This window comes from Tamandua tetradactyla, chromosome Y, assembly GCF_023851605.1.
Source record: "Tamandua tetradactyla isolate mTamTet1 chromosome Y, mTamTet1.pri, whole genome shotgun sequence".
Taxonomy (NCBI): domain Eukaryota; kingdom Metazoa; phylum Chordata; class Mammalia; order Pilosa; family Myrmecophagidae; genus Tamandua; species Tamandua tetradactyla.
In genome coordinates this window covers 3,810,167-3,837,891 of record NC_135354.1, presented here as the reverse complement: position 1 = coordinate 3,837,891, position 27,725 = coordinate 3,810,167, and the positions used below count along the sequence as shown (strand labels likewise).

General features: G+C 37.0%; 1 long non-coding RNA gene across 1 annotated transcript in view; it reads right to left on the bottom strand.

The window, feature by feature from the left end:
* LOC143672568 (uncharacterized) overlaps positions 1 to 27,725 on the bottom strand; it is a 39,778-nt gene that overhangs the window by 3,790 nt on the left and 8,263 nt on the right. The window contains exon 2 of the long non-coding RNA XR_013169896.1: positions 27,474 to 27,531. This is a non-coding gene — a long non-coding RNA (uncharacterized LOC143672568). The remainder of the gene's footprint in view (positions 1 to 27,473; positions 27,532 to 27,725) is intronic.

The window sequence follows — 27,725 nt, the reverse complement described above, 5'->3', positions numbered from 1 at the left end:
TTCTAAAGTCTTCCTAGCATGTTGGGGTTGAAGTCAACAGGTCCTTAACTTTCCATCAAAGTTTTACTAATGTTTGTCCTTGATAGCTCTCTAGCATTCCAGCATTCTTTACTCATCCACAGACATTTATGTTTGGGGAGTTTTGGTAGAAGAAGCCATTGCAGGTTATGGAGAAGGTACACACAAGGTAGTGACAGATGTCTCAGGCTGATCAGAGATAGAGCATGAGTCATGTAGCTCAGTTGGGAAACAGCAAGGGGTTCAGCGGAGCTGACATTTACAAAGCAATGTGTTTGTAATGGGAAGGGAAAGCTCTGAAGTTAGGAAGGAGATGAAAGGGTAAAATTCTAGAAATCCTCACATAACAGATGGGAATTTAAATTTGAAATATAAGGAGGCCATCATCCTTACACTAACAATACTGCAAGCTAATTAAGAGGAGAGATGGGAAACACAAGAGTTAGCAAAGCCTTACATGAAAATAAATCATTAATGGCCAATCACAATTATATTAAGGTTGATAATTATAAAATATCACATCTGCTGTCCCTCCTACCTCTTCTTCCACTGTAATAATTTATTGCAGCAGCCAAGGTGATGTTTCAAAAACATAAATCAGATATTGCCACTTTGCTGCTTAAGGCTTAAAGCCCTCCATGCCTTCCAAGGACATTGAGAATAAAACTGAAAATGTCTACTCTGTTTTTAAAAGCCCTCTATGGTTAATTCCTTGACTACCAGTCCCACACTGTGACCATCCTCTTCCACCTTGCTTGGTGTGATGCTGCAGCCATGTGAGCTCTCTTTTGTTTCTCATTCATGCCAACTGGGCCCTATTGGGACTTTGCACTTGTTCCTTCTGTCTGGAGTTCTCATCCCACTGGTCTTTGCACCAGTGCTTCTGCTTGTCGTTCAGATTTCAGCTCGATAAGCATACTCTCATAATTATCTTAATTATTTCTTTACTTGTTTATCATTTGTCTCTCATACCAGAAAATATAAACTCCAAGAAAAGAAAGGCTCTTCCTATTTTGTCATTGCCATAATCCCGGCACACAGAAGAATTTCTGGCACATAATACATGTTCAAAAACTATGGGTTGAATGAATAAAAGGGTAGCTGAAATCCCTCTTTTATGAAAGAAAGGAAATTTAGATTAAAATAATTGTTACCCCCATGTTTTTAATATAATTTTTTGCCATAGATATGTCTCTGTATGTATATTTGCTCAGCCCTTCTTTGTCAAGACAGGGTATACAGGAAAAGGCAATTAAACATGACAGCTATCAAATATAAATACATAAACTATGAAAGAACACAAAAGTCAAAGAAACAAATAAAAAATGTAGATGGCTGTGTTAGTTAGATTCAGTTGTCAACTTGGCCAGGTGAGCATACCTAGTCTTGTTGCTGCGGACATAAGCCAACAGTACCTGAAACTCATCTGTTGCCAATTACATCTGCAGTCGGATAGGAGGCGTGTCTGCTGCAGTGAGTGATGTTTGACTTAATTGGCTGGTGCTTAAATGAGAGATTGCAATGTAGCACAGCCTAAGCAGCTCGACATTCCTCATCTCAGCACTAGCAGCTCAGCCCAGGCCTTTGGAGATGCAGAAAGAAGTCATCCAGGGGAAAGTTGTTGGAACCCAGGGGCCTGGAGAGAAGACCAGCAGAGACCATCTTGTGCCTTCCACGTAAGAAAGAACCTCAGTGGAAAGTTAGCTGCCTTTCCTCTGAAGAACCAACAAAATAAATCCCCTTTTATTAAAAGCCAATCCATCTCTGGTGTGTTACATTCCAGCAGCTAGCAAACTAGAACAGTGGCCATGCATGTGAAATACTTAATGTGCAAAGTTTGTTTCTTCCTTTTCCTGCAAACCAAATAGCTCCAAGGAGAATAAAACAAGGAGTATGAAGAGCTCATCCTTGATCCCATCTGGATAGCTAGTACAAAGAGAGGCTCAGAAGAAAGGGGACAAAAACATGCTGAGGTCACAGAAGGAAAGTGAGTTGAAAAGAGGGAAAAATTTGTATTCTGAGTCCTTTGGAACAGAGACAGAAGAGAGACATTATCTGAAGACTATGTTCACCAGAGGCAAACAGACTGAAAAAGAAATCAACATCTGTGAAAGTCTCATGCACCCCAGATCTGAGGGAGCAGATGAAGATTGTTTATGTAGCACAAGAAAGTGTTGGGAGAAGGAAGGAACAGACTCCCATGGAAACATATGCTTTCTGAAACTACTTGAAAAATAAAGCATACAGTCGAGAGAGAGAAACATCTGTGTTGCACACAGGCAGACCACCAGTAGTGAAGCAGGCTAGAGGTAGAAGGGAAAGGCATGCACAGACAAGATTGGACATTATATCTTGTCAAACTGACATGTAAAGGCAGTGGGTCTGCCATCTCATTCTCTGGTGAGTTAACGGGAACTCGGCCATCTGGGGAAATTAGGGATGAGTAAACTGGCTGCTTTGGTGTTTTCACAGTTTTGCAGAAATGACAAAGCATTCACAAGTTTTTCCAGGGCATTTTTTCCCCTGCTGTAAAAAAAAAACAAAAAAACCAAACCTTTAGAGCATAGTTTATTTCTTTTTGAGAAAATATTATAGAGTTTCCATTCCAAATCTACTGTAGCAATAGAAACAGCTGGATTTCTCATCCTTTGACCATCGATTTTAGCATATAGTAGCTTTAGAAAGCATTACTTCACATTAATCAATGATGGCAGATTTTTCTAACATTAGCCATACATTGTTCCCCTTTAAATTAAGAATTGTGGAATCTTATATATTCATCTTAAGAATATATACTAGATATGTAAACTATACTTGATAACAACTAAAATGGCTATACTATTTAATAATTTGTTAAAGTGCAGAAATAAATGTTAAAGTCTTTTTAACCTCTTTATACTAACTCTATTACATTGGTTAAACAAACATTAAAAACTAGAAATCAAGACCCATGACACAAGGAAATTAGCATACAGCTTAAACTAGAATCTTATAAATAATTATAATTAAAAATCTATCCATATGTAGTTTATATAAAACTCATGGTTGGGCAGGCAATAATGGCTCAGTGGCAGAGTTCTCGCCTGCCATGCCAGAGACAAGGGTTCAATTTCCGGTGCCTGCCCATGTGAAAAAATGAACCAACAAAAACTTATGGTAATGTTCATCTTTAAACACATGTATGTATGGCATAAGTTTTATACATATATAATCTCTTATTAAAATGTCAATTTGTTTCTAAAAGCTTCATCTCAGAGCACAATGATACATGAAGTAAATGAAGGAAACAAACATGTAAAGCCCAGACTCAAGTATGCAGTACCTGATATCAACTGTAGGATTTCTGAAACTATTTAGAGAAAATTACATGAAACATGGAGAAAACACAAATGTTTAAGGATAGAAAATGATTGAAATTATAGAAACATATATTTTGGTATCTTGATAATTCAAGAATGCCAAAGACATTCTTTGAATGTCTTTGAAATGTGGAGTAAAGATGGGACATATAGAACAACAACAGATTAAGAGAATGGTAAGTGTAGACTGTGGTTGCAAAAATGAAACTGCAAAGAAAGATTCATCTGTCTATATTGCAGAGGGAATAAAACAGGTGCAGGTAAAATCATAAAAAATTAGATTAGTGATGTTTGGCTTTTGCAACACATTCTTTGTGACTCTTTCTCTAAACAAGTGTCCATAATTTGGTACTCCTCAAGGCTGTTGTGTCTAATTCCCATAATGTGTCCTTCTCTTCCCTCATCCACTCATGTGTACTACTTATCTTCACGGATCCTTGATTGCTGCTTTGAAAGGAAAAATGACCTAATATTTATCAAAATGCCAGTTTTTCATGCGTTATCTCATTTAATAATAGTACAACAATACTGTCGTTTTATTATTTTCACTTTTAAAAATAAGGAAACTAAGACAAATGCAGAAATAATAGAAAACACTGAATTAAAGCACATTATTTCTCTTTGTTCAATGTTGAATAGTGTCCCCCCAAAGTTCATGTGTGCCAGAACCCTTGTCTATGGAGTCTTTGCAGATAGAATCAAGCAAGATGAGGTCATACTGGATTAACATGGGCCCTAACTCCAATATGACTGGTATCCATTTAAGAAGGCTTGCCTTCTTCTTGGGCATTCAAGGTGAGAATCTGTTCCATATCTCTCACAAAGATTTTGATGTTTTCAGGCAAACTTTGTAGTTTCTTGATTTGTGGCAGGATAGCTCAATTTCTACCTCCATCAATAAGAGGAAAAAAAGCTAGTAGAGAGTTCAGTGGCTGCACACTGCAGGGGACAGAGAATCTGTGGAGTCAGTCCAGGAAAGACACTTTAAACTACAATGTAGGAATTAGGAAAACAACAAAAACAAAATGTTACCTGGGGTGGGGATCTGATACTGAAGTAGTTACACTTTATTATCTAAAATGTTCAGATTTCAATGAAAAATTATGCAACATGCAAAACAAAGAAAAAACACCAAGAATATTTGCCACATAAGGCAAAAACTAGCCAGCAAAAATATTTTGGAGGGGGTCCAGATTCAGTTAAAAGTTTTAAATCAGCTGTTATACACATATATTCAAAGAACTAAAGGAAATCATATCTAAAGGACTGAAGGAAGTATGACTCAACAGGGAGAGTTCTCACCTGCCGTGCCAGAGACCTGAGTTTGATTCCCAATGACTGCCCATGCAAAAAAATAAAAAAGGGAAGTATGATGTGGTTTGCATGATAATCATAACAAAATGAAAGTGAAGGAAATAGAGCAATATTAATTTTGTGCACTATTAAAATTAAACTTATATCAGTCAATTAAGATGTTAATTGTAACCACTAGGACAATCACCAAGAAAATAACAAAAATTATATGCAGTAAAAAGAAAAGGACTCAAAATCATAGATTAGAAAATACTGATTTAACACAAAAGAAGGCAGTAATGAAGCAATTGAGGAAAAAAGACATAAGACAGATAAAACAAACAGCAAAATACCAGACATAAATCCTAATGTATTCATAGTTGCATTAAATGTAAATGGAGTAATCACTGAAATAAAAAGCAGAGATCAGCAGAATACATTAAACAATAACACAGCCACATACATACTCTCTCTACAAAAGACACACTTTGGATTCAAACACACAGTTAAAAGTAAAAGGATGGAAAAATGTTACATAAAGGCATTAACTGAAAGAGATCTGTAGGGGCTATACCAATATTGCACAAAATCAACTTTAACAGAAAAATTGATTCAAGTGGTAGAGATATTTTATACTGACAAAGTCAATCCAACTGGAGTTATTTTCTTTTCTCACTTTCATTCTTTAATGCTTTGTAATGTTATACATAGAACATTCAATATCAATATTTTTATGCAAAAATTTTTGTTTTTAAACCCTCATCCTACTAGTCATCAGCATTAACACATTAGATACAGTCTAAAGCACACCCTCCTTACTATCTTCTCACCTCCTGACCACATGTGACTCCCACCTTTTCTCCTGAACAGTTTTGTTTCAGGCTAGTCTGTAGGTTTTCCTCTTCTTTCCAAACTCCAAATGTTGGAATTCCTCTGGCTCTACCCTGTATGTTTTCTGCTCTCTCTCTTTCTCTCTCTAGGTGAACTTATCCCTTCTCTTGGCTTTATTGATAAGCTACAAGCTAAAACTACCCACATGTATCCAAGATGTACAACATTCTTGACATGGTTACAATGAATGGCTCACAATATCATTACATACTTGTGCATTCATCACCATGATCATTTTTGGAACATATGCATCTCTCCAGCAAAAGAAAGAAAAAAGAAAAAACTCATACATGCCATACCCCTTGCCACTCCCTTTCATTGACCATTAGTATTTAAATCTACTTAATTTATTTTAACTTGTATTCTGAAAGGGTAATTTTTTTTTATTAATTAATGGAAAAAAATTAACCCAACATTTAGAAATCATACCATTCTACATATGCAATCAGTAACTCTTAACATCATCACATAGATGCATGATCATGGTTTCTTAGTACATTTGCATCGGTTTAGAAGAACTAGCAACACAACCGAAAAAGATATAGAATGTTAATATAGAGAAAAAAAATAAAAGTAATAATAGTAAGAAAAAAACAAAACAAAACAAAACAAAACAAAAACCTATAGCTCTGATGCAGCTTGATTCAGTGTTTTAACATGATTACTTTACAATTAGGTATTATTGTGCTGTCCATTTTTGAGTTTTTTTATCTAGTCCTATTGCACAGTCTGTATCCCATCAGCTCCAATCACCCATTATCTTACCCTGTTTCTAACTCCTGCTGAACTCTGTTACCAATGACATATTCCAAGTTTATTCTCGAGTGTTGATTCACATCATTGGGACCATAGAGTATTTGTCTTTTAGTTTTTGGCTAGACTCACTCAGCATAATGTTCTCTTGGTCCATCCATGCTATTACATGCTTCATAAGTTTATCCTGTCTTAAAGCTGCATAATATTCCATCGTATGTATATACCACAGTTTGTTTAGCCACTTGTCTGCTTATGGACATTTTGGCTGTTTCCATCCCTTTGCAATTGTAAATAACACTGCTATAAACATTGGTGTGCAAATGTCCGTTTGAGTTTTTGCCCTTAATTCCTTTGAGTAGATTCCCAGCATGGTATTGCTGGGTCATATGGCAATTCTATATTCAGCTTTTTGAGGAACCGCCAAACTGCCTTCCACAGTGGTTGCACCATTTGACATTCCCACCAACAGTGGATAAGTGTGCCTCTTTCACCGTATCCTCTCCAGCACTTGTCATTTTCTGTTTTGTTGATAATGGCCATTCTGGTGGGTGTGAGATGATATCTCATTGTGGTTTTGATTTGCATTTCTGTAATGGCCAGGGACATTGAGCATCTCTTCATGTGCCTTTTGGCCATTTGTATTTCCTCCTCTGAGAGGTGTCTATTCAAGTCTTTTTCCCATTTTGTAATTGGGTTGGCTGTCTTTTTGTTGTTGAGTTGAACAATCTGTTTATAAATTCTGGATACTAGACCTTTATCTGATATGTCATTTCCAAATATTGTTTCCCATTGTGTAGGCTGTCTTTCTACTTTCTTGATGAAGTTCTTTGATGCACAAAAGTGTTTAATTTTGAGGAGTTCCCATTTATTTATTTCCTTCTTCAGTGCTCTTGCTTTAGGTTTAAGGTCCATAAAACCGCCTCCAATTGTAAGATTCATAAGATATCTCCCTACATTTTCCTCTAACTGTTTTATGGTCTTAGACCTAATGTTTAGAACTTTGATCCATTTTGAGTTAACTTTTGTGTAGGGTGTGAGATATGGGTCTTCTTTCATTCTTTTGCATATGGATATCCAGTTCTCTAGGCACCATTTATTGAAGAGACTGTTCTGTCCCAGGTGAGTTGGCTTGACTGCCTTATCAAAGATTAAATGTCCATAGATGAGAGGGTCTGTATCTGAGCACTCTATTCGATTTCACTGGTCGATATATCAATCTTTATGCCAGTACCATGCTGTTTTGACCACTGTGGCTTCATAATATGCCTAAAAGTCAGGCAGTGCAAGACCTCCAGCTTCGTTTTTTTTCCTCAAGATGTTTTTAGCAATTCGGGGCAAACTGCCCTTCCAGATAAATTTGCTTATTGGTTTTTCTATTTCTGAAAAATAAGTTGTTGGGATTTTGATTGGTATTGCATTGAATCTGCAAATCAATTTAGGTAGGATTGACATCTTAACTATATTTAGTCTTCCAATCCATGAACACGGTATGCCCTTCCATCTATTTAGGTCTTCTGTGATTTCTTTTAACAGTTTTTTGTAGTTTTCTTTATATAGGTTTTTTTGTCTCTTTGGTCAAATTTATTTCTAGGTATTTTATTCTTTTAGTTGCAATTGTAAATGGGATTCGTTTCCTGATTTCCCCCTCTGCTTGTTCATTGCTAGTGTATAGAACTGCTACAGATTTTTGAATGTTGATCTTGTAACCTGCTACTTTGCTGTACTCATTTATTAGCTCTAGTAATTTTGTTGTGGATTTTTCCCGGTTTTTGACCTATAGTATCATATCATCTACAAACAGTGATTGTTTTACTTCTTCCTTTCCAATTTTGATGCCTTGTATTTCTTTTTCTTGTCTAATTGCTCTGGCTAGAACCTCCAACACAATGTTGAATAATAGTGGTGATAGTGGACATCCTTGTCTTGTTCCTGATCTTAGGGGGAAAGTTTTCAATTTTTCCCCATTGAGGATGATATTAACTGTGGGTTTTTCATATATTCCCTCTATCATTTTAAGGAAGTTCCCTTGTATTCCTATCCTTTGAAGTGTTTTCAACAGGAAAGGATGTTGAATCTTGTCAAATGCCTTCTCTGCATCAATTGAGATGATCATGTGATTTTTCTGCTTTGATTTGTTGATATGGTGTATTACATTAATTGATTTTCTTATGTTGAACCATCCTTGCATACCTGGGATGAATCGTACTTGGTCATGATGTATAATTCTTTTAATGTGTTGTTGGATACGATTTGCTAGAATTTTATTGAGGATTTTTGCATCTATATTCATTAGAGAGATTGGCCTGCAGTTTTCTTTTTTTGTAATATCTTTGCCTGGTTTTGGTATGAGGGTGATGTTGGCTTCATAGAATGAATTAGGTAGTTTTCCCTCCACTTTGATTTTTTTGAAGAGTTTGAGGAGAGTTGGTACTAATTCTTTCTGGAATGTTTGATAGAATTCAGATGTGAAGGCATCTGGTCCTGGACTTTTCTTTTTAGGAAGCTTTTGAATAACTAATTCAATTTCTTTACTTGTGATTGGTTTGTTCAGGTCATCTATGTCTTCTTGAGTCAAAGTTAGTTGTTCATGTCTTTCCAGGAACCCGTCCATTTCCTCTAAATTGTTGTATTTATTAGCGTAAAGTTGTTCATAGTATCCTGTTATTACCTCCTTTATTTCTGTGAGGTCAGTAGTTATGTCTCCACTTCCATTTCTGATCTTATTTATTTGCATCCTCTCTCTTCTTCTTTTTGTCAATCTTGCTAATGGCCCATCAATCTTATTGATTTTCTCATAGAACCAAGTTCTGGCCTTATTGATTTTCTCTATTGTTTTCATGTTTTCAATTTCATTTATTTCTGCTCTAATCTTTGTTATTTCTTTCCTTTTGCTTGCTTTGGGATTAGTTTGCTGTTCTTTCTCCAGTTCTGCCAAGTTGACAGTTAATTCCTGCATTTTTGCCTTTTCTTCTTTTCTGATATAGGCATTTAGGGCAATAAATTTCCCTCTTAGCACTGCCTTTGCTGTGTCCCATAAGTTTTGATATGTTGTGTTTTCATTTTCATTCCCCTCGAGGTATTTGCTAATTTCTCTGGCAATTTCTTCTTTGACTGACTCGTTGTTTAGGAGTGTGTTGTTGAGCCTCCACGTATTTGCGAATTTTCTGGCACTCCGCCTATTATTGATTTCCAACTTCATTCCTTTATGATCCGAGAAAGTGTTGTGTATGATTTCAATCTTTTCAAATTTGTTAAGACTTGCTTTGTGACCCAGCATATGGTCTATCTTTGAGAATGATCCATGAGCACTTGAGAAAAAGGTGTATCCTGCTGTTGTGGGATGTAATATCCTATAAATGTCTGTTAAGTCTAGCCCATTTATAGTAATATTCAGATATTCTATTTCTTTATTGATCCTCTGTCTGATGTTCTGTGCATTGATGAGAGTGGTGAGTTGAGGTCACCAAATATTATGGTATATGAGTCTATTTCCCTTTTCAGTGTTTGCAGTGTATTCCTCACGTATTTTGGGGCATTCTGGTTCAGTGCATAAATATTTATGATTGTTATGTCTTCTTGTCTAATTGTTCCTTTTATTAGTATATAGTGTCCTTCTTTGTCTCTTTTAACTGTTTTACATTTGTATTCTAATTTGTTGGATATTAGTATAGCCACTCCTGCTCTTTTCTCGTTGTTATTTGCATGAAATATCTTTTCCCAACCTTTCACTTTCAACCTATGTTTATCTTTGGGTCTAAGATGTGTTTCCTGTAGACAGCACATAGAAGGATCCTGTTTTTTAATCCATTCTGCCAATCTATGTCTTTTGATTGCGGAATTCAGTCCATTAACATTTAGAGTTATTACTGTTTGGATAATATTTTCCTCTAACATTTTGCCTTTTGTATTATATGTATCATATATGATTTTCCTTCTTTCTACACTCTTCTCCATACCTCTCTCTTCTGTCTTTTTGTATCTGACTCTAGTGCTCCCTTTAGTATTTCTTGCAGAGCTGGTCTCTTGGTCACAAATTCTCTCGGTGACTTTTTGTCTGAGAATGTTTTAATTTCTCCCTCATTTTTGAAGGACAATTTTGCTGGATATAGGAGTCTTGGTTGGCAGTTTTTCTCTTTTAGTAATTTAAATATATCATCCCACTGTCTTCTAGCTTCCATGGTTTCTGCTGAGAAATCTACACAGAGTCTTATTGGGTTTCCCTTTTATGTGATGGATTGTTTTTCTCTTGCTGCTTTCAAGATCCTCTGTTTCTCTTTGACCTCTGACATTCTAACTAGTAAGTATCTTGGAGAACGCCTAGTTGGGTCTATTCTCTTTGGGGTGCACTGCACTTCTTGGATCTGTAGTTTTAGGTCTTTTATAAGAGTTGGGAAACTTTCAGTGATAATTTCTTCCATTAGTTTTTCTCCTCCTTTTCCCTTCTCTTCTCCTTCTGGGACACCCACAACACGTATATTTGTGCGGTTCATATTGTCCTTGAGTTCCCTGATACCCTGTTCAAATTTTTCCATTCTTTTCCCGATGGTTTCTGTTTCTTTTTGGAATTCAAATGTTCCATCCTCCAAATCACTAATTCTATCTTCTGTCTCTTTAAATCTATCATTGTAGGGATCCATTGTTTTTTCCATCTTTTCTACTTTATCCTTCACTTCCATAAGTTCTGTGATTTGTTTTTTCAGTTTTTCTATTTCTTCTTTATGTTCAGCCCATGTCCTTTTCATGACCTCCCTCCATTTATCAATTTCATTTTTGAAGAGGTTTTCCATTTCTGTTCGTATATTCAGCATTAGTTGTCTCAGCTCTTGTATCTCATTTGAACTATTGGTTTGTTCTTTTGACTGGGCCATATTCTCAATCTTCTGAGCGTGGACCGTTTTCTTCTGCTGCTGGCGTCTGCGCATTTAGTCAGATTTCCCTGGGGGTCGGACCCAACAAGGTTGTAAGATTTTTCTGTGAAATCTCTGGGTTCTGTTTTTCTTATCCTGCCCAGTAGGTGGTGCTCATGGCACACGTTTGTCTCACGTGTTTGGAAGGGATCACCCGGTCACCGATCTCCGCGGCCTGGGGATTTCCAATCCAATTCTCTCCGTTGGTTCGGGGGGGCCACGCGTGGTGGGGGACTCAGCCGCCGTGGGTTGAGGAGACCCTGTTGCTGGTCGCTGGCCACAGCAGGCCCTGGGAATTTGCCACCGGACCAGGAAGTCGCCAGCGGGGGAGAGGCGTCGGTCACCGGCTGCCACGGCCTGGGGAATTCCCTTCCGGACCAGGAAGCCGCCCATGGGGGAGGGCCACCGCGACTTGGATAGCCCTCTGATCCGAGACTCGTAGCCGGACCAGGAAGCCGCCCGCAAAAGAGGGGCGCCGGCTGCCTCAGCTTGGGAAACTTGCATCTCCGAGACTCTCAGCCGGCCCGGGAAGGAGGGAGGGAGGAGCTCCGGCTGCCACAGCTGCTGCTGCTCGGGAAATTGCGCACCGTTCGGGGATCTCACCGCAGCCGAGTCTCGCAGTCAGACTAGCCAGTCCAGACTGGGGTACGCTGTGTGTCCATTCCCTGCCGTAGCCCCAGGAACTGTTCTGCACTGTTTCAGTTCACCTAGTAGTTGCTTTGGAGGAGGAACTAAGATGCACGTACCTTACTAAGCCTCCATCTTGTCCCCGCCCCCTGGTCAGTCTCCACTACTTTTCCTTATTGTCAGGTTTGCAATCTTATCTCTTCATTATTTTTTTTTCCTTTCCCACATGCTCCCAATGATTTTCTAGTTATTACTACACATCTCTCCAACTGTTCAATCATTTATTCAGCCCTTGGATTTGTGTTCCCATTGTGAGGCCCAACAGCCTTCCCCACAGATTTCATATTTCTGATTGATGGCTTACTGGCTCTTTCCCAATCCCATGCCAATACAGGCTGAACAGTGAGCGATATTTGCTACTTCTGATATTATAACTAAGGTAACGGTGACATATACCAGAAAAAGAAAAATATCTCTTTTGTTCCTTCCTTAATAACTTACATTCATTCAATAAGTATTTACATCATACCTACTATGGTTATATATACATATGTATTCTGCCTTCTTGATAAGGTCTACAAATATAAATACATATTCTGAGAAATGCAATGAGGGTGAAGTAAGGGGACAATGAAATATTATAAAAGTCAAGCAAGGCTTGTCTAAGGAAATAGCACTGAGATCAGTAGGTACTAACCATGTGAAAAGTTGAGGGAAGGTTATCCCATGGTCATGAATTCCTATTCAAAGGAGACCTTTATTTAGTCAAACTTCAAAAACAGTAAGTGGATATTATATGCCAAGCTCCATTCTAGGTACAGAGATGACAATAAAGAGAAACAAACAAACAAAATGAACAAATGAACAAAAAAAGGAAGAAAGAAATGAAGGAAGGCAAAGAAAGAGGAAGAAAAATAACAGAAAGAAGACTGAGGAAGAGAGGGAGAAAGGAGGCTAGCTTTTAGGATAGTGACAAGACCATGAAAAATAAAGAAGCAATGCTGGAAAACATCATAGAGAGTACTAGGATTGGGAGAATAATGACTTTAAATTTGTTACAGAGAAAAAGCCCCTGTAAGGAGGGGATATTTTAATGGTGGCTTGATTAATAAGATGAGACCAGCCAAGAAAAGATCTGAGGGAAGAAGTCTCTAAGCAGAGGAAATAATGCAAGGTGGAGATAGGCCTGGTGTGTGTGCTGGTCTGAATTTGTGGTGGACCCCAGAAAAGCCATGCCCTTTAATCCTCATTCAATATTGCTGGGTGTGAGCATTTTGATTGTTTCCATGGAGATGTGATCCACCCGACTGTGGGTGGTAAATTTGATCAGATAGCTTCAATGGAATTATGACTCTACACATTAATCCTTTAAAAGAGGAAACATTTTGGAGAAAGTCCCTTCTATAGAGTTATGAGAAAGAGAGAAGATGCCACCATGTTCACCATGTACCCTTCCAGCTGCCATGTGCCCTTCCAGCTGAGAGAGAAATGTTAAATATCATTGGCCTTCTTGAACCAAGGAATCTTTCCCTGGATGCCTTAGATTGGACATTTCTATAGACTTACTTTATTTGGGACATTTCCTCAGCCTTAGAACTGTAAATTAGCAAATTATTAAATTCTCCTTTTTAAAAGCCATTCCATTTCTAGTATATTGCATTCTGGCAGCTACAAACTAGAACAGTGTTTCAGGAGCAAATAATGAAAGGCAGTAAAACTGAAAAATAATGAGGTAAGAGAAGAATACTTAAAATGCTTACAGAGGTGAGGCTTGTAGCTATAATCAGAAGTTAAGCTGTTATTACTTGGAGAACGCAAGGACCATAGTAAGCAATAGTGAAAGAACATGGTAGATAAACTGTGAGAGACGCTGTAGAATGAGCTATGAATTTGGAATTTTATGCTGTCAGTTCTGTGAGAAATCATTGAGGGGTTCCAAGGAAGTTAGTGACATACTCATTTCCATGCTTCAGTTGGTGAAATGGCTTACAAAAGGAACAAGGATGAAATGGGGGTAAGCTTTTGAAAAGATATTGCAGGAGTGAGGAAGAATTGGTGGTTGAAATAAATGACAGTGGTGGGTGGAGATGGAGAAAAATGAACAGATTAAAGGTTCTAAGGCACTATCAAAAAACATTTTGGAAAATATCAATGATATTTGACTTAAAGATTGGAAATTGCATTTCTAAGAATGTTGAGTACACCATACATACAAAAATCAATCATAAATAGTACAGTAAAAATAAATTTTATCTATACTTCTTTATTTTAACTTTAATATTTTTTCCTCAAGTATATGTTAAATTGGTTGAGGCCTTTATTAAAACTTTCTGCCCAGGAAATTTTACCATCATCTTATAGACCCCTTGTATTAGTTTTCTAATGCAGTCAGAAAGCAATATACCAGAAATGGGACAGCTTTTAAAAAGGGACTTTAATAAGTTACAATTCTAAGGCTGGGAAAATGTCCCAATAAAGGCACCCACAAGAGGTTACCTTCACTCAAGAAAGGCTGATCCTGTCTTGGAACACCTGTCTGCTAGCAAGGTTTCACATTCTCCAGGGCTGGCTTTCATATCTTCATTTCCCTTGGTCTCTAAAGGTTCTGGCTTGCTTAGCATCTCAGGGGAAGGCACAGCAATGTCCACCAGGCTCTGCCCATGTCTAGGCATCTGCTCTCCCTGTCAGCATTCCAGGCATCTCCAAACATCCATGTCTTTGCCAGCTCTGAAGCAACTGTTGTCAAAGCATCTGCATTGGCTCTGAGCTTTTTCCAAAATGTTTCATCTTTTAAAGGACTCCAGTAAACTAATCAAGACCCACCCAAATGCACAGGGTCACACCTCCAGCTGACCCAAAAGGCCACACCCACCGTTGGGCACACCACATTTTAGTGGAAATAATCTCATCAAAGGTCACAACCCCACAGCTGGAGCCCTGCATCTCCACAGAAATAATTTAATCAAGATGGTTTCTACCTTACAATATTGAATCAGATTAAAGGACATGGCTTTTCTGGGGTACAACACTTGCAAAATGGCACAGACCTAAATCCATAAATTTGCACTGAAAAATTCATATACAGGATTGTGGGAAGATGGCAGAGTAGGGACCTTCAAAACCCAGTCCTACACCAAAACTACTTTTGAACAGGAGGAAATGGTCTGAAACAACCAGTGAGTTCCAGAGCCCAGAAGAACAGTGTACAGTATCCAGAAAGTAAGGAGTTGGGGAAGGATGATAAATTATAGGAAATAACAGTAAATTGCTCCTTCAGTAAGGCAGCTACCAGTGCCACCAGTAACAATTCCCCAGTCCCTTGGCAGGCCACCTAGGGGCCCAGCCACTGGCTACCTCACTGGTAACAGAAAGGGATGTACATTATCCTTTGCCCTAAGAACAACATTGGGCATGGCTGGTCACCAAGCACTGTTTCTGATGAACACATTTAGACAGCTGGAGCCAGGCTCTGAGGAATGCTATTGTTTCAAGTCACTCACTCAAAGGCAGTGGCAGTGATTGTTTCAACCCACCCCAGACAAGGGCTTCAGGGGTATTGGGGCAGACTTAAAGATGATATGTTTCCTCAGGACTACAGGGCTGCATTTGCTGGGCAGGCCAGGAAAGCTCAAGTGTAGGGAACTGCCAGAGAAATTGTTCCAAACTTCCTTATTCCCTTCCAGGGGCACTTAGGGGCCAGCTGTGCCCCCTGTGCGGGGGCTGCATGAGACCACAATAGGAATGTAAAAAAACATAGTTGCTGAGAGTCTAGGGCAAAGGCTAGCCTGCTTCAAATACCAGGGAGAGGAAGGTCTATTTCCTAAGAAACAACCAAGCTATAGTAAATAAGGGAACTCCAAAATAAAGAACAAACAAAGGCCCAGGATAAGACAGAGCACCAAAAATCGGGAAAAGTATGTCCACTCCATCTGCTTTGGGCAGACCTTGATGACAGGAGGGCTGAAACAAAAAGAAGTCTCTGTTTTATCACCAGCTGTTAACAAAATCAAGAAACAGAACATCTTAAAGAATCAATCTAAGTTAACATTTAAAAATATAATAATGTTCAGTGTACAAAAAAAGAGTACAAGACCAACAAAGAAAAAGGTAATGATGGTCCATCCAAAGGAAGAGGGAAAAATCCAGAAAACAACATGGAAGAAGACAAGAAAGTGGACATAACAAACAAAGCCTTTTAATGATCTTAAATCTGCTCAAAGAGGTGAAGGAAAATACAGAGAAAGACTAACTGATATCAGAAAAACAATGAATGAGCAATATGAGAGCCACAGAAAAGAAAAAGAAATTTTATGAAAGAACCAAACAGAACTACTGCAGTGGAAGACCACAATAAATGAAAGGAAAATGCCCAGGAGGGTCTCAAGAGCAGATTGGAGCTTGCAGAAGAAAGAATCAGTGAACCTGAAGACAAGACACTTGAAATGAGTCAAACTGAGGAGCAGAAAAAAATTAAAAGGCACCTATGACACTACTGGGACACTATCAAGATCACCAATATATGCATTATGAGAATCCCAGAAGGAGAATAAAGAGAGAAAGGGACAGGAAGAATATTCAAAGAAACAATGATGGAGAACTCCTGAAACATGGCAAAAGACATGAATAACTACATCTAAGAAGTACAGAGAATAACAAACAAGATAAAGATGAAGAATATACCCATCATATATTGATCACATTATCAAATGCAAAAGACAAGGAAAGAATTCTGAAAGCTGCCAGAGTAAGGCAATGTGTTACATATGAGGATGTCCCAATAAGTTTAAGTGCTAATTTCTCATCAGAAACAATGGAGGCAAGAAAGCAGTGGGTTGAAATAATTCAAGTGCTGAAAGAAAACAATTGGCAGCCAAGAATTTTATATCCAGTGAGATTTCTTTCAAGCTGAAGGAATTCATCACCACTAGACCTTCCCTACAAGCAACACTAAGGAGAGTTCTTCAGACAAAAAGGAAAGGACACTAGATAATGGCTCAAAGTAGCATAAAGAAATAAAGAGCTGTAGTAAAGCTAACCATTTGGGTGATTGTAAATGCCATTATTATTTAGTGTATTATTTGGAATGAATAGCACTTCATACTTTCTTAAGGGCTAAAATGCAAATACATAAATAAATATAATGATAAATCTGTGGTTTGGGACATACAATGTGCAAAGACATAACAGCTGAGAAGTACAAAAAAAAAGGTGGGGGGACTGAGGGGTATAAAAACCAATGTGCATGCTATTGAAATGAATTTGTTACCCCCAAAATATGAGTGTTATATATTTAGGATGTTAAGTGTTAACACGTAATAAAAAAGAAAAGTAGATGAAAAATAAATTCAGAAGGTACTCAAAATTAGAAGGTACTCAAAATGGAACAGCATATGGTACTACATTTGCATGAAAGGAAGTGAGGAACAACAAAGGTATAAGATACTTAATAGAATGTGGCAGAATAAAGTCCAGTAATATCAGTAGTAACTTTAAATATAACCAATTAATCTCTACAATCAAAAGGCAGAGATGAGCAGAATGGATTGAAAATGTGTAACTTTACTATATGCTGTCTGCAAGAAACTCATGCTAAATTCAAAGATATAAGCTGGTTGAAGGTGAAAGGATGGACTAGAATATACCATGCAAGTAGTAACCAAAAGAGAACAGGGGTAGCTGTATTAATATCAGAGAAAATATATTTTAAGTTAAAAAGTTACAAAGGACAAAGTGATAAAGGGGATAATTCAATAAGAAGATATAACCATCATATATATATTTGCAACTAACAGCAGAGTGCCAAAATATATGAAGCATATATAAGATTTTAAGGGAGATCTGAGGGGAGAAATTGATGGTTCTAAATTAATAGCAGGAAATTTCAATATACCATTCTCAATAATGGTTAGAACATCTAGTCAGAAGATCATAAGGAACTAAAAGACTTGAATGACAGTTTAAACCATCGAGACCTACCAAAGGTGTATCAAACACTTCACCCAACAAGAACAGAATACAATGAGAGGGAGGGATAAGGGTGTGGTGTGTGTGTTTTTTTCTTTTTTCTTTTTATTTCTTTTTCTAGAGTGATGCAAATGTTCTTAAAAATGATCATGGTGATGATTATACTATGAAGTGATGATATTGTGAGCCTTTGATTGTATACAATGCACGGAATGTTTGTATGTTAAGAATGTTCATGTTATATGTTGTTTTGGTTTGATAATAAAAAATAAATTCTTCTCAAGTCCACATGGAACATTCTCCAGGATAGACCATAAGTTGGTTCACAAAACAACTCTACATAAATTCAAAAATATTGAAATCATTACAATATATATCCAATCACAACATAAAGAAGCTAGAAATCAATAATAGAGGGAAAATGGATTAAATAGATAATCAGAAGTTAAAACAGGAAATATCTTGAGGCAAATGAAAATGAAAACTCAACCTATTAAAACTTATAGGATGCAGTGAGACAGTGCTAAGAAGAAAATTTATAGCTCTAAATGCTTACATTAAAAAATAAGAAAGACTTCAAACTAGAGACCTAACCCCAAAATGGGAAGAACTAGAGAAAGAAGAGCAATATAACCCCAATGCAAGCAGAAGGAAGGAAATAAAGATTAGAGAAGAGCAAAATGAAATAGAAAACAATAGAGAGAACAAAAAACACTAAGATTTGATTTGAAAAAGATAAAAAATTAATATACCTGTAACTAGACCACAAAGTAAAAAGCAAGAGAGAATACAAATAGCTAAAATCAGAAATGAAAATGGGACACTACTACCAACACTGCAGAAATAAATGACTATATGAGGATAAATAAACAACTGTCTATCAATAAAATAACCTATATGAAATATATTCATAAATAACCTATATGAAATGGTCAAATTCTTAGAAACACATGAACTACCTACTTTGACTTAAGAGGAAATAGAAGATCCCAACAAACAAATTACAAGTAAAAGATTGAATCAGTAATCAAAGACCTCCAATGAAGAAAACCCCAGGACCAAATGGATTCACAGGGGAATTCTACCAAAATTCCAAGAAGACTACTCCAATTCTACTCAAACTTGGCCAAAAAATTGAAGAGGAAGGAACACTGCCTAATTCATTCAAGGCCAACATCATCCTCATACCTAATCCAGGTAAAGATACCAGAAGCTAAGAAATTATAGACTGATATTTCTTGTAAATACATATGCAAAAATCCTCAACAAAATATTAGCAAAATAAATTCAACAGCACGACTAAGTGGGATTTATCCAAAGGAATGCAAGGGTGCTTCAATGGAAGAAAATATGTCAATATAGTAGCACTACAAAGGCAGTGCTTGCCAAAGATAAAGCAAAAACCATTTTGAATTGTTGTTTCATTTTCACAAGCAAACAAAACCACAGATCAATGTTTCTTATAAACATGATGCAAAGATCCTCAAAAAAAAAAAAAGAATACTAGTAAACCAAATCCAATAGCATATTGTGCCATCTCCCTGGTTTGAAACAATTAGAATAAATGAACTCAGAGAGTCAGAATCTAGAATATAGGCTACCAGAGGGCAGAGTGGGGATAGGGAATGGGAAGTTAAGGCAAAAAATATACAGAGTTTCTATTTGGAATAATGGAACTGTCTTGGTAAAGGATGGTGGTGATGCAATTGTGAATGCAATTGACAGCAGGGAAATATATATACCTGAGTATGATTAAAGGCATAATGTTAGATTGTATGTATGGCAACAATGTATTTTTTTAACCCATGGAAATACACTACACAAATAGTGGGCCTTAAACTAACAAAGGACTTCAGTTAATAGTACAATTATAAAAATGTACTATCATCAATTGTAACAAATGTTCCACACCTTTGCAGGGTATTGGTGGTGTGGTTGTATATGGGAATCTTGTATCGTGTGCATGACTGTTCAATAAACCTACAAATTCTCTAATGCAGAAAAATATATTAAACAGAAAAACTCTTATACATCTCTGTATCAGTCTAACATTGCCTTAATTAAATTGAGATTTATTTTTCCTCAGTGTTTTAAAGAGAATATGTTCTTCTTTCTGATATGCAATAAAAATTAGATGATACTAATCCATTATAATCCCTCCAGTTTTAATAGAAAGATACTTTGATATAATTTTTTTCAAAAATAAAGCCTCTGTGCTGACCAAAAGGGGAAAAAGAAGTATAATTAATAAAGTATCAGCAGTAGAGAGAGTTCAAATAGAGTCAAGAGACTACTCTGGAGGTTGCTCTTATGTAGCTTCAATTAGACCTTGCTGCCAATCACAACCTGCCAACCCCCAACCAGGACCATTCCAGTCAATCCTAAAGAACACCTAGGGCAATATGTAAGATTCTACAAGGGTTCCAGGCACTAGAGTACCTGGCCAGAAACCTACAACCTCCATATGGGTCCCTGAATCAGATAAGTCCTCAGCCTCTCCAGAACATCAGATAGTTCCATCTCCCTACCCCATATTAGTGACAGACCCTTCCAATATGAAAAATGTAGAATTGCCATAGCCCTAACACCCCTAAAGAGAAGGATGGAAAGATCAAAGGTGATGGTGGAGTTACACAGAGAAGATAGGATTTAACATATGAATATGAATATGAATGCTGAATCATTAAATTTGTATCTCTTTTAGTCTCCAGTATTTTAGAGCAGTTAGAAGTAAAAACTTAAAATTGTGAAATTGTAACCCATGTCAAATCTGAAATCTATTCTACAACTAATTGTGGTGCTGTGCTTTGAAATTTATAGCTTTATTGTGTATATGCTATTTTTCACAAAAAAAGAAGGAAAAAAGGTGATTGTGTTGATAAAAAAATATTTAATCCCTCTAGCCTCCTATATTCTGGAATAGCTAGAAGGAAAAATATGAGAGGATGGTATTATAGCCCATGACAAACTCTGGGATCTGTCCTATAACCACTTGTTGAAGAGTGCTTTGAAAACTATTGCTTTTTTATTTCTTTCATTTTGTATATGTTATACTATACAACTAAAAAAGTTAAAAATGAATAAATAAATAAAGCCTCTGTGAAGACCATGCAACACAGCTATTTACATTCTTATTAGAAGAGTTTCAAATCAATGTTATTTTCAATACTACAACAAAGAACAGCAATTGATTCTATCATGACACAACTGAGGTAGCTATTGCATGTCAAAATATTCTTTCCCCACCTCTTACCAGTTACTGAAGCCAAAATAAAGAGACATCTGGTAAAGTTCCAATTTTCTTAGAGAACTCTGAAAGGTTAACACTTTCGTGTGGTTTCTCTTGAATATCATCTCTGTTTTTTCTTCCTTACCAAGAAAATGCATCAGAATAAAAACATATTCCCTCATTGCAGAGAAGACTGATATCTCAGGATATTTTTACGATGGTAATGGCTGTATGACCCATATACTAGTCCTTGCAGGTTGACAAGATCAGAACCACCAGAGCTAGTGGTGGCAGGTGGAGAACAGTCATGCACCTCAGTACTTTTGCCTTAGGTTCTAGGGCTCCAAGTCAGGTCTGGCTTCTGGCACTCCAGTAACTCTCCAGAGATTTTGGTTACAAGGTGGTCAAAAGGATGTGAGTCTCTTTCAGAATATATGCATCCTCTTAAAGGTGTTGAGTGCTTCCTGGTATCCCCCACAGAAATTGCAATCAACTAGAAGGATGCCGGTGCTGATAGAAAAACCAGTATAACCCATAAAATAATTCAAGAATGTCACTTTATCAGGACAAAATAGGAATATATTTCAAATTCTCTCCTTTGAGATGTAATAAAGAACTGAAGCTGCCTCTGGTCAAAAGCAGAGGCTTACTTTACTCTTAATACCCTCAAAGCTCATCAAACCTTTTTGTGCTTTGGTAAGGATGAGCTGAGGAATCCCTTTCAAGCTATATCTGAATCCATATTTGGCAGCTAATTATTTCTGCAAAATACATCTCATTCTTGAAAATCTCATAGTGCAAAAAGTGAAACTTAACACTTTGTACATGAATAGTAAAATATAGACAATTTAAACAAAATATTTATGAGCCAGGGATTGTGATAGGTGACTAAAATGCATAAGGTCACTTATACTCACAATATCCCATTGGTAAGTATTAAGTGATGGAAGCAGGATTGGAAGTCAAGTAGTCTAAATTCAGATCACAAACACTGGGAAGTCTCCAAAATATTTGACCAGGGCTTTCATTGGTGTGTTAAATTTTATTGTTATCAAAATTAAAACTGGCAAGTAGAATGTGCCTAATACATGAAGTAATCAAACTTTAACTTCATGTTTCTCTCCTATAATCTCTTTCAAAGTTATACATGGAATTAATTTCTCACTCCTGGAAAAAAAATATGGAAGCTTTTCTGCTCACTTTTAGGTGATAGATAACAGTACAATCACCATATGCCTCAAAGACAGGGTTCCTTAAAGACTCCCATGACTGGAGACTTCTTTTCTAAAATTCCCTTGACTTGCCTGGATGCATTTCTCCTCTGAGTGATGCTTGTACCTCCTTCAACGTCCCATACTAATCCAGTGTTCGTATCCAGCTTCTTATGCTGAGGTCCCTCTCTTCTTCTAATCACCACATTAAACAACCCAGGCCAGTTCTCCCTCCCACATGACTCAATCTGGTCCACAAAACACACGTTTTTTTTCTTCACAAACTCTGGAAGTCCAGGCTGGTGACAATGCAGTTGTATCTATCCTAGGGTCACAGACTGCTCTAAGCTCTCCATCTTAAACCTTGCCTAACTCTACTGTGTCTCTTAGTTGCAAGGCAACTTGCAACATCAGGTCCCCAGATGGGCCCATCAAAACACCCTTTCATTGGGTTTGAATGAAGGAAGTAGGCCTCCCACTAATGCACCTTTGTTAGGGGATGGAACTCAAAGCAAGGCAATAGCTCTCTCCCAATAACTTTGTTTACTAAACTGTGCCTTTCCTTCCCTCTCTCTATGTCTTTATAATCTCAAAGTGAGCCAAGGAATTCAAGAGTCCTGGGGTTGATTCTCAGGTGTTTCTTTAGTAAACTCAACTTATGGTGGTCTATCTCAGGCTTATTTTTCACCTGATATCTATTGTACTGGGATCAACTCAAACATGAGGCAGTAAGAGTACCAGTCTAACATCCTAATCTATTTATTGAGCATTTACTATGCTGTGGGCACAATGCCCCATGTTCTAGGCACAGTGTGTAAAGTAACCACTACCTTTTATTTTAGTTATTATTTGTTTCCATTTTTAAAATGAATAAAATTGATATTAAACATTATCTTCATCCAGCAATTGTTGATTGTTCAGATACTAGACACAAAGTACTGCTTTGTGATGGGAATTTTTTACATGAATAAGACAAAGATATAAGCCCTAAACTAACTATCTAAATTATTTAAAGAAAGAAGTTACATGCTAGTAAGGGATTTTAACAAGTAAAGAGATAGTTAAATTTCCAAGGGATGAGTGTTGTAATATGAGTTAGCATATGTTTGGGAGAGCATAGGAAGGACAAATAAGCTGACCTGACAGCTATGGAAAAAAGGATTGAAAGGAGGGGAGACCATATTCAGATAAGGCATCATAAAGTAGGCACTGTCTCCAGAATCCCTGTGTGTTGGGCAAGTGAGGAAGGGAAAGATTGGAACCCAAGAAGGATGCTGCAGATACTGCTGTTTACAAATCTGACCTTCTTCTTCTTCCTTAGCCCTTCTCAATAGCATGTCGTTTGCTCAGGGACCCACCCCTTCCATTTATCACCATGTTCCCCAGAAAAAGCAAACTCTAGCCCCTGATCCAAGTGTGGTTCTAACTGATCCAAGGTAGAGTTTCTCAGCCTTGTTAATTTTGGAATTTGGGGGATGGAATTTCTTTGTTTGGGGTGGATATCTTGAATACTGTAAAAATGGTTAACAGCATCCTGGTGGGCCTCTATCTACTAGAACACAAAAGTACTCTCTCCACTTCTGACAATGATAAATACTTCCAGACATTGCAAAATGTTGGCCGTAGGGCAAAATCATCCCAAGTTGAGAACCAACAGTCTAAGGATAATTCCAACAGTTCTAGAATTGACATGTGTCCAAATTCTGGCTCTCTTATTTTACCTCACCTATTTGTGCACTGATGCAGTGCTTAGAATTGCTGTAGCCACTTTGCTTCCAACTTGAAGGAAAAAGTAGTGACCAGAGGTAACAGAGGGAGGAAATAGAAAGAACCTGGGCTCTTAATGACACTGTCAGGTAAATTCTTCCTTTTGGGGGTGTTTTAGTTTCCTAGGCTGCTAAAAGCAAGTCCCATGAAATGGGTTGGTTTAAACAATGGAAATTTATTAGCTTTCAGATTGAGGCCAAGAAAATGTCCAAATCAAGGCTTTTTCCCCAAAAACTGGCTGCCAGCAATCCTGGGCTCCTCCGTCACAGGACAAGTTACATGGAGATATCTGCTGACCCCTCCCTTCTCTTCCAGGTTCCATTGATTTCAGCTTCTTGCTTCCATGGCTTTATCTCTCTGAATTCATTCCATTTATAAGGGACTCCAGTAATTGGATTAAGTCCCATCCTGAATAAGGTGGATCACACTTTAACTGAAGTAACCTCATCAAAAGATCCTACTTTCAGTGGGTTCATGCACACAGGAATGGATTAGATATAAGAACATGTTTTCCTGGGCTTCATATGTCTTCAAGCCATCACACGGGGTGGATGGGGGTTGACCTCATTGTCCTGATTTATAAAAACAATATATTTCTTTATTGTCTGAAACAGTTTGCATAAAAGTTTCCATGAGTGGCAACCCAGAGAGTTTTAACTAGTGAAGAGAAAGCAGGCATGTGCCCCATCCTCAGGTCAAGAGACCAAGGTGCACTTGAAGAACTGCAAGTAACTCAGTATGGCTGGAGGACAGAAAACGTAGTGAGGCAGTGAGAACAGCTGCAGTATATGACAGTAATTACAGATGACAATATGAACAATGATAAGTCATAGCTGGGAGATACTGAAGGTTTGAACCAGGGTAGAATTGAGATTTTTAATGAGGACTGGAGAACGGATGAGGGTATGAAGAAGGTAGAGCTTATAGTTAGGAGAATGTTGCAAGAACACAGTTGAGAAGGGATGGCATTATCTTTACTTCCACTACACAGCAAAAATCTGCTTTGTCTTCATTCCAAGTCAAAATAAATAGTCTCTTACTTGTACAATAAACATAATAGCATCAGGATTTTTGAGAAGCTAGAGTGGCATACATATACCTCTCATGGATTGTGACCATAAGTACTAAGAAAGGAAAGAACAGAATTCAAAACTGGATTTTGTTCAAGATGGCTGAACATGTTAAGGTGAGATTTTTCTATAGTCCATTTTCCCAGTTAGGAATAGAATTGTACACAACACCCCTAAGCTGTTTAGAATGGAACTGCTTATCTAAAAGTTAAATTAGGACCATGCAGAAGTTTCTACCAAAAGGAATTGATTATGCAACTTTTGATAGTAAATTGCTGAAGGTAAAAGCAAACACTTGACATTAGGCCATCTAAAATACACTGCTTTACAATTTTCTTTTTGCCTTATCCTGCCTATATCTCATAGGGTTTGTCATGGCACATTTGTAAATGCATTTTTGTGTACTGAAATGTGCCATCTTATTTTCTTTATAACACAGAGATAACTGAAAGTCTATAATAAAATCTTAGTTGATGTTGAGGCCAATATCATTGAAATTTAAATGTTAATTTGGAAATATTTAGTACTTTTTCTCTCTCTTTAAAAAAGAATGAAACTGACTAACTTACCATGCCAAAAAGGAAGGACTACAAAATGAACAAAACCTTTCTGATATTTAAGTAGTTTTGTTGATTTTTGTTTGTTTTTAAAATGCATCAACCATACGTAGCCCTTCCCTAACAGCCCAGTTAACTTGCTAACCTGGTTTTATATTTTTTTAAAAATTAAAGCTGTTGCAATAATAAGATTTCTTACTCATTTTTCGGTTGTCTGCTGAAAGAGGCATTTGATATGTTAATACCAATATCCCACAAGAATGGTCAGAAAGAATGACCATAAATCTTAAGAGGTGGTTATATCACAGAGGGATATTTACTTCAGAATAAATTATGAAGAATGTCTGGTGCCCATATACATGTGGAGGTTTATAAGGATTTTAATCTTTCACCAATGAGCAGGTGATGGGGATGAGTCATGTTTCTAAATCCCTATGTACCAAAATAGAAATATGAATTATCTTTTAGCATAGTCTTCCAGAAAGCAGAGGATTCTTAGGTCATCTGTTACATCCTTTGGCAAATTTAGGATTAGTTCTAAGAGAATGTCCCCTGGGGCTTGTTCAAAGTTTTGGTTTCTTTGCCAGAGAGCATTCCTTCATTTTCCATAATGTCATGAATGCTGGTTAAGTAATGTTTCTAAAAATCACACTAGAGTTTTATTTGATTGGTTTATTAATTCCAGGTATTTTCAAGTGAAACCCATATCCTTTAACTTCTTTTAAAACAAACTAAAGCTACATTTTTATTTAGAAGATTTTAGCATAATTAATATTAATATAATATAAATAATTTAAGTAAATTATTCCCAAAATCCCTTACATAGCTACAAAATGTCTTTACACCTCTACCTTAAACATCCTACTAGCCAAACAATGGCATGGTTTTTATCATTCTTTGTAAGCAAATAACCATTTTAATATGGAAAACACTAAAATCTTGAATTATAAATCAAGACTCATCCTCAGAAAAAATACTGGTATCTTTGGAAAGAAATTCTATTTCTGATTATTTATCCTAAGGAAATAATACAAAAGAAGGGAAAAATCTATATATTGAAGAGATTCCCTCAAGGGAAAACTGGAAATGACCTAAATACCCACCAATGTGGGAATAGTTAATTAAGCTAGTTTTCCACCAAGTAAAAACTTTATGCAAGTTCTGTCTTACACAACCCTATACTCCCAGCACTGATAGCAAATCCTAGCACATGATAGACACTCAAAATCTATATGCTGATGAAGGAATGACTGAATGATGCAGCCACTGACATTTTAATTTTGTACATTATGTAATTAAATGGCACAACTACTTCTAATAAAAAGCACAAAGTGAAGCAGGAAAAGCAAACACAAAATATGTCTGCAACTTGGGTTTCACTATGAAAACTTTGTGGGCAGGTGGAAAAGAATAAACAATTATAAGTATAGTCATCAACATTATTTTTCTGGTGCTTGCAAGTTTTCTCTCGTATTTTTCTTCTGTAATAAGAACCAAAAACAGATGTTTGCATGAAAGGTTTTGCCAAGTGCCTTTTACCCTCACATTGACAAGTCCAGTCAAAAGGGACAACTCTTTTTCTTCTGTACTTCCAGGATGAAGCTTTTATTGGACCACTCAAGACTGCCACATCCTCTATTCCCTTGCCTTCCTCTCTTTTCCCTTCCTCACCGTCATGCTTTCTGCCTCTTCCAGTTACTGCAGTGGCAAGAGCAAATCATCCTGATTATGCCAGACAGAGGGGTGCTAGCTACAACTTTTGATGTAAAAGTCATTGTATGGCTGTGGCTCCCCAAAATATACAAGAATCATTTTACCTCTTACCTCTAACCTCACAATGAAGCACATCTCACTTCAGAGCACAGGTTCATGGTGAAAGACCCTGAAACCAAAACCACAAATTTAAAAAATTAGAAAATTATACAAATAATGTGATGACAATTTGCAGACTGAGACAATGAATAGCAAAAAATAAATCAGTCCAAAAAACAGACAGAAGCAGGATAATAAGGATTTCAGATTTTAGACAAAGAACCTCCCCTCTCCATTTTCCTCTCAGACCACAGGAATACCTCA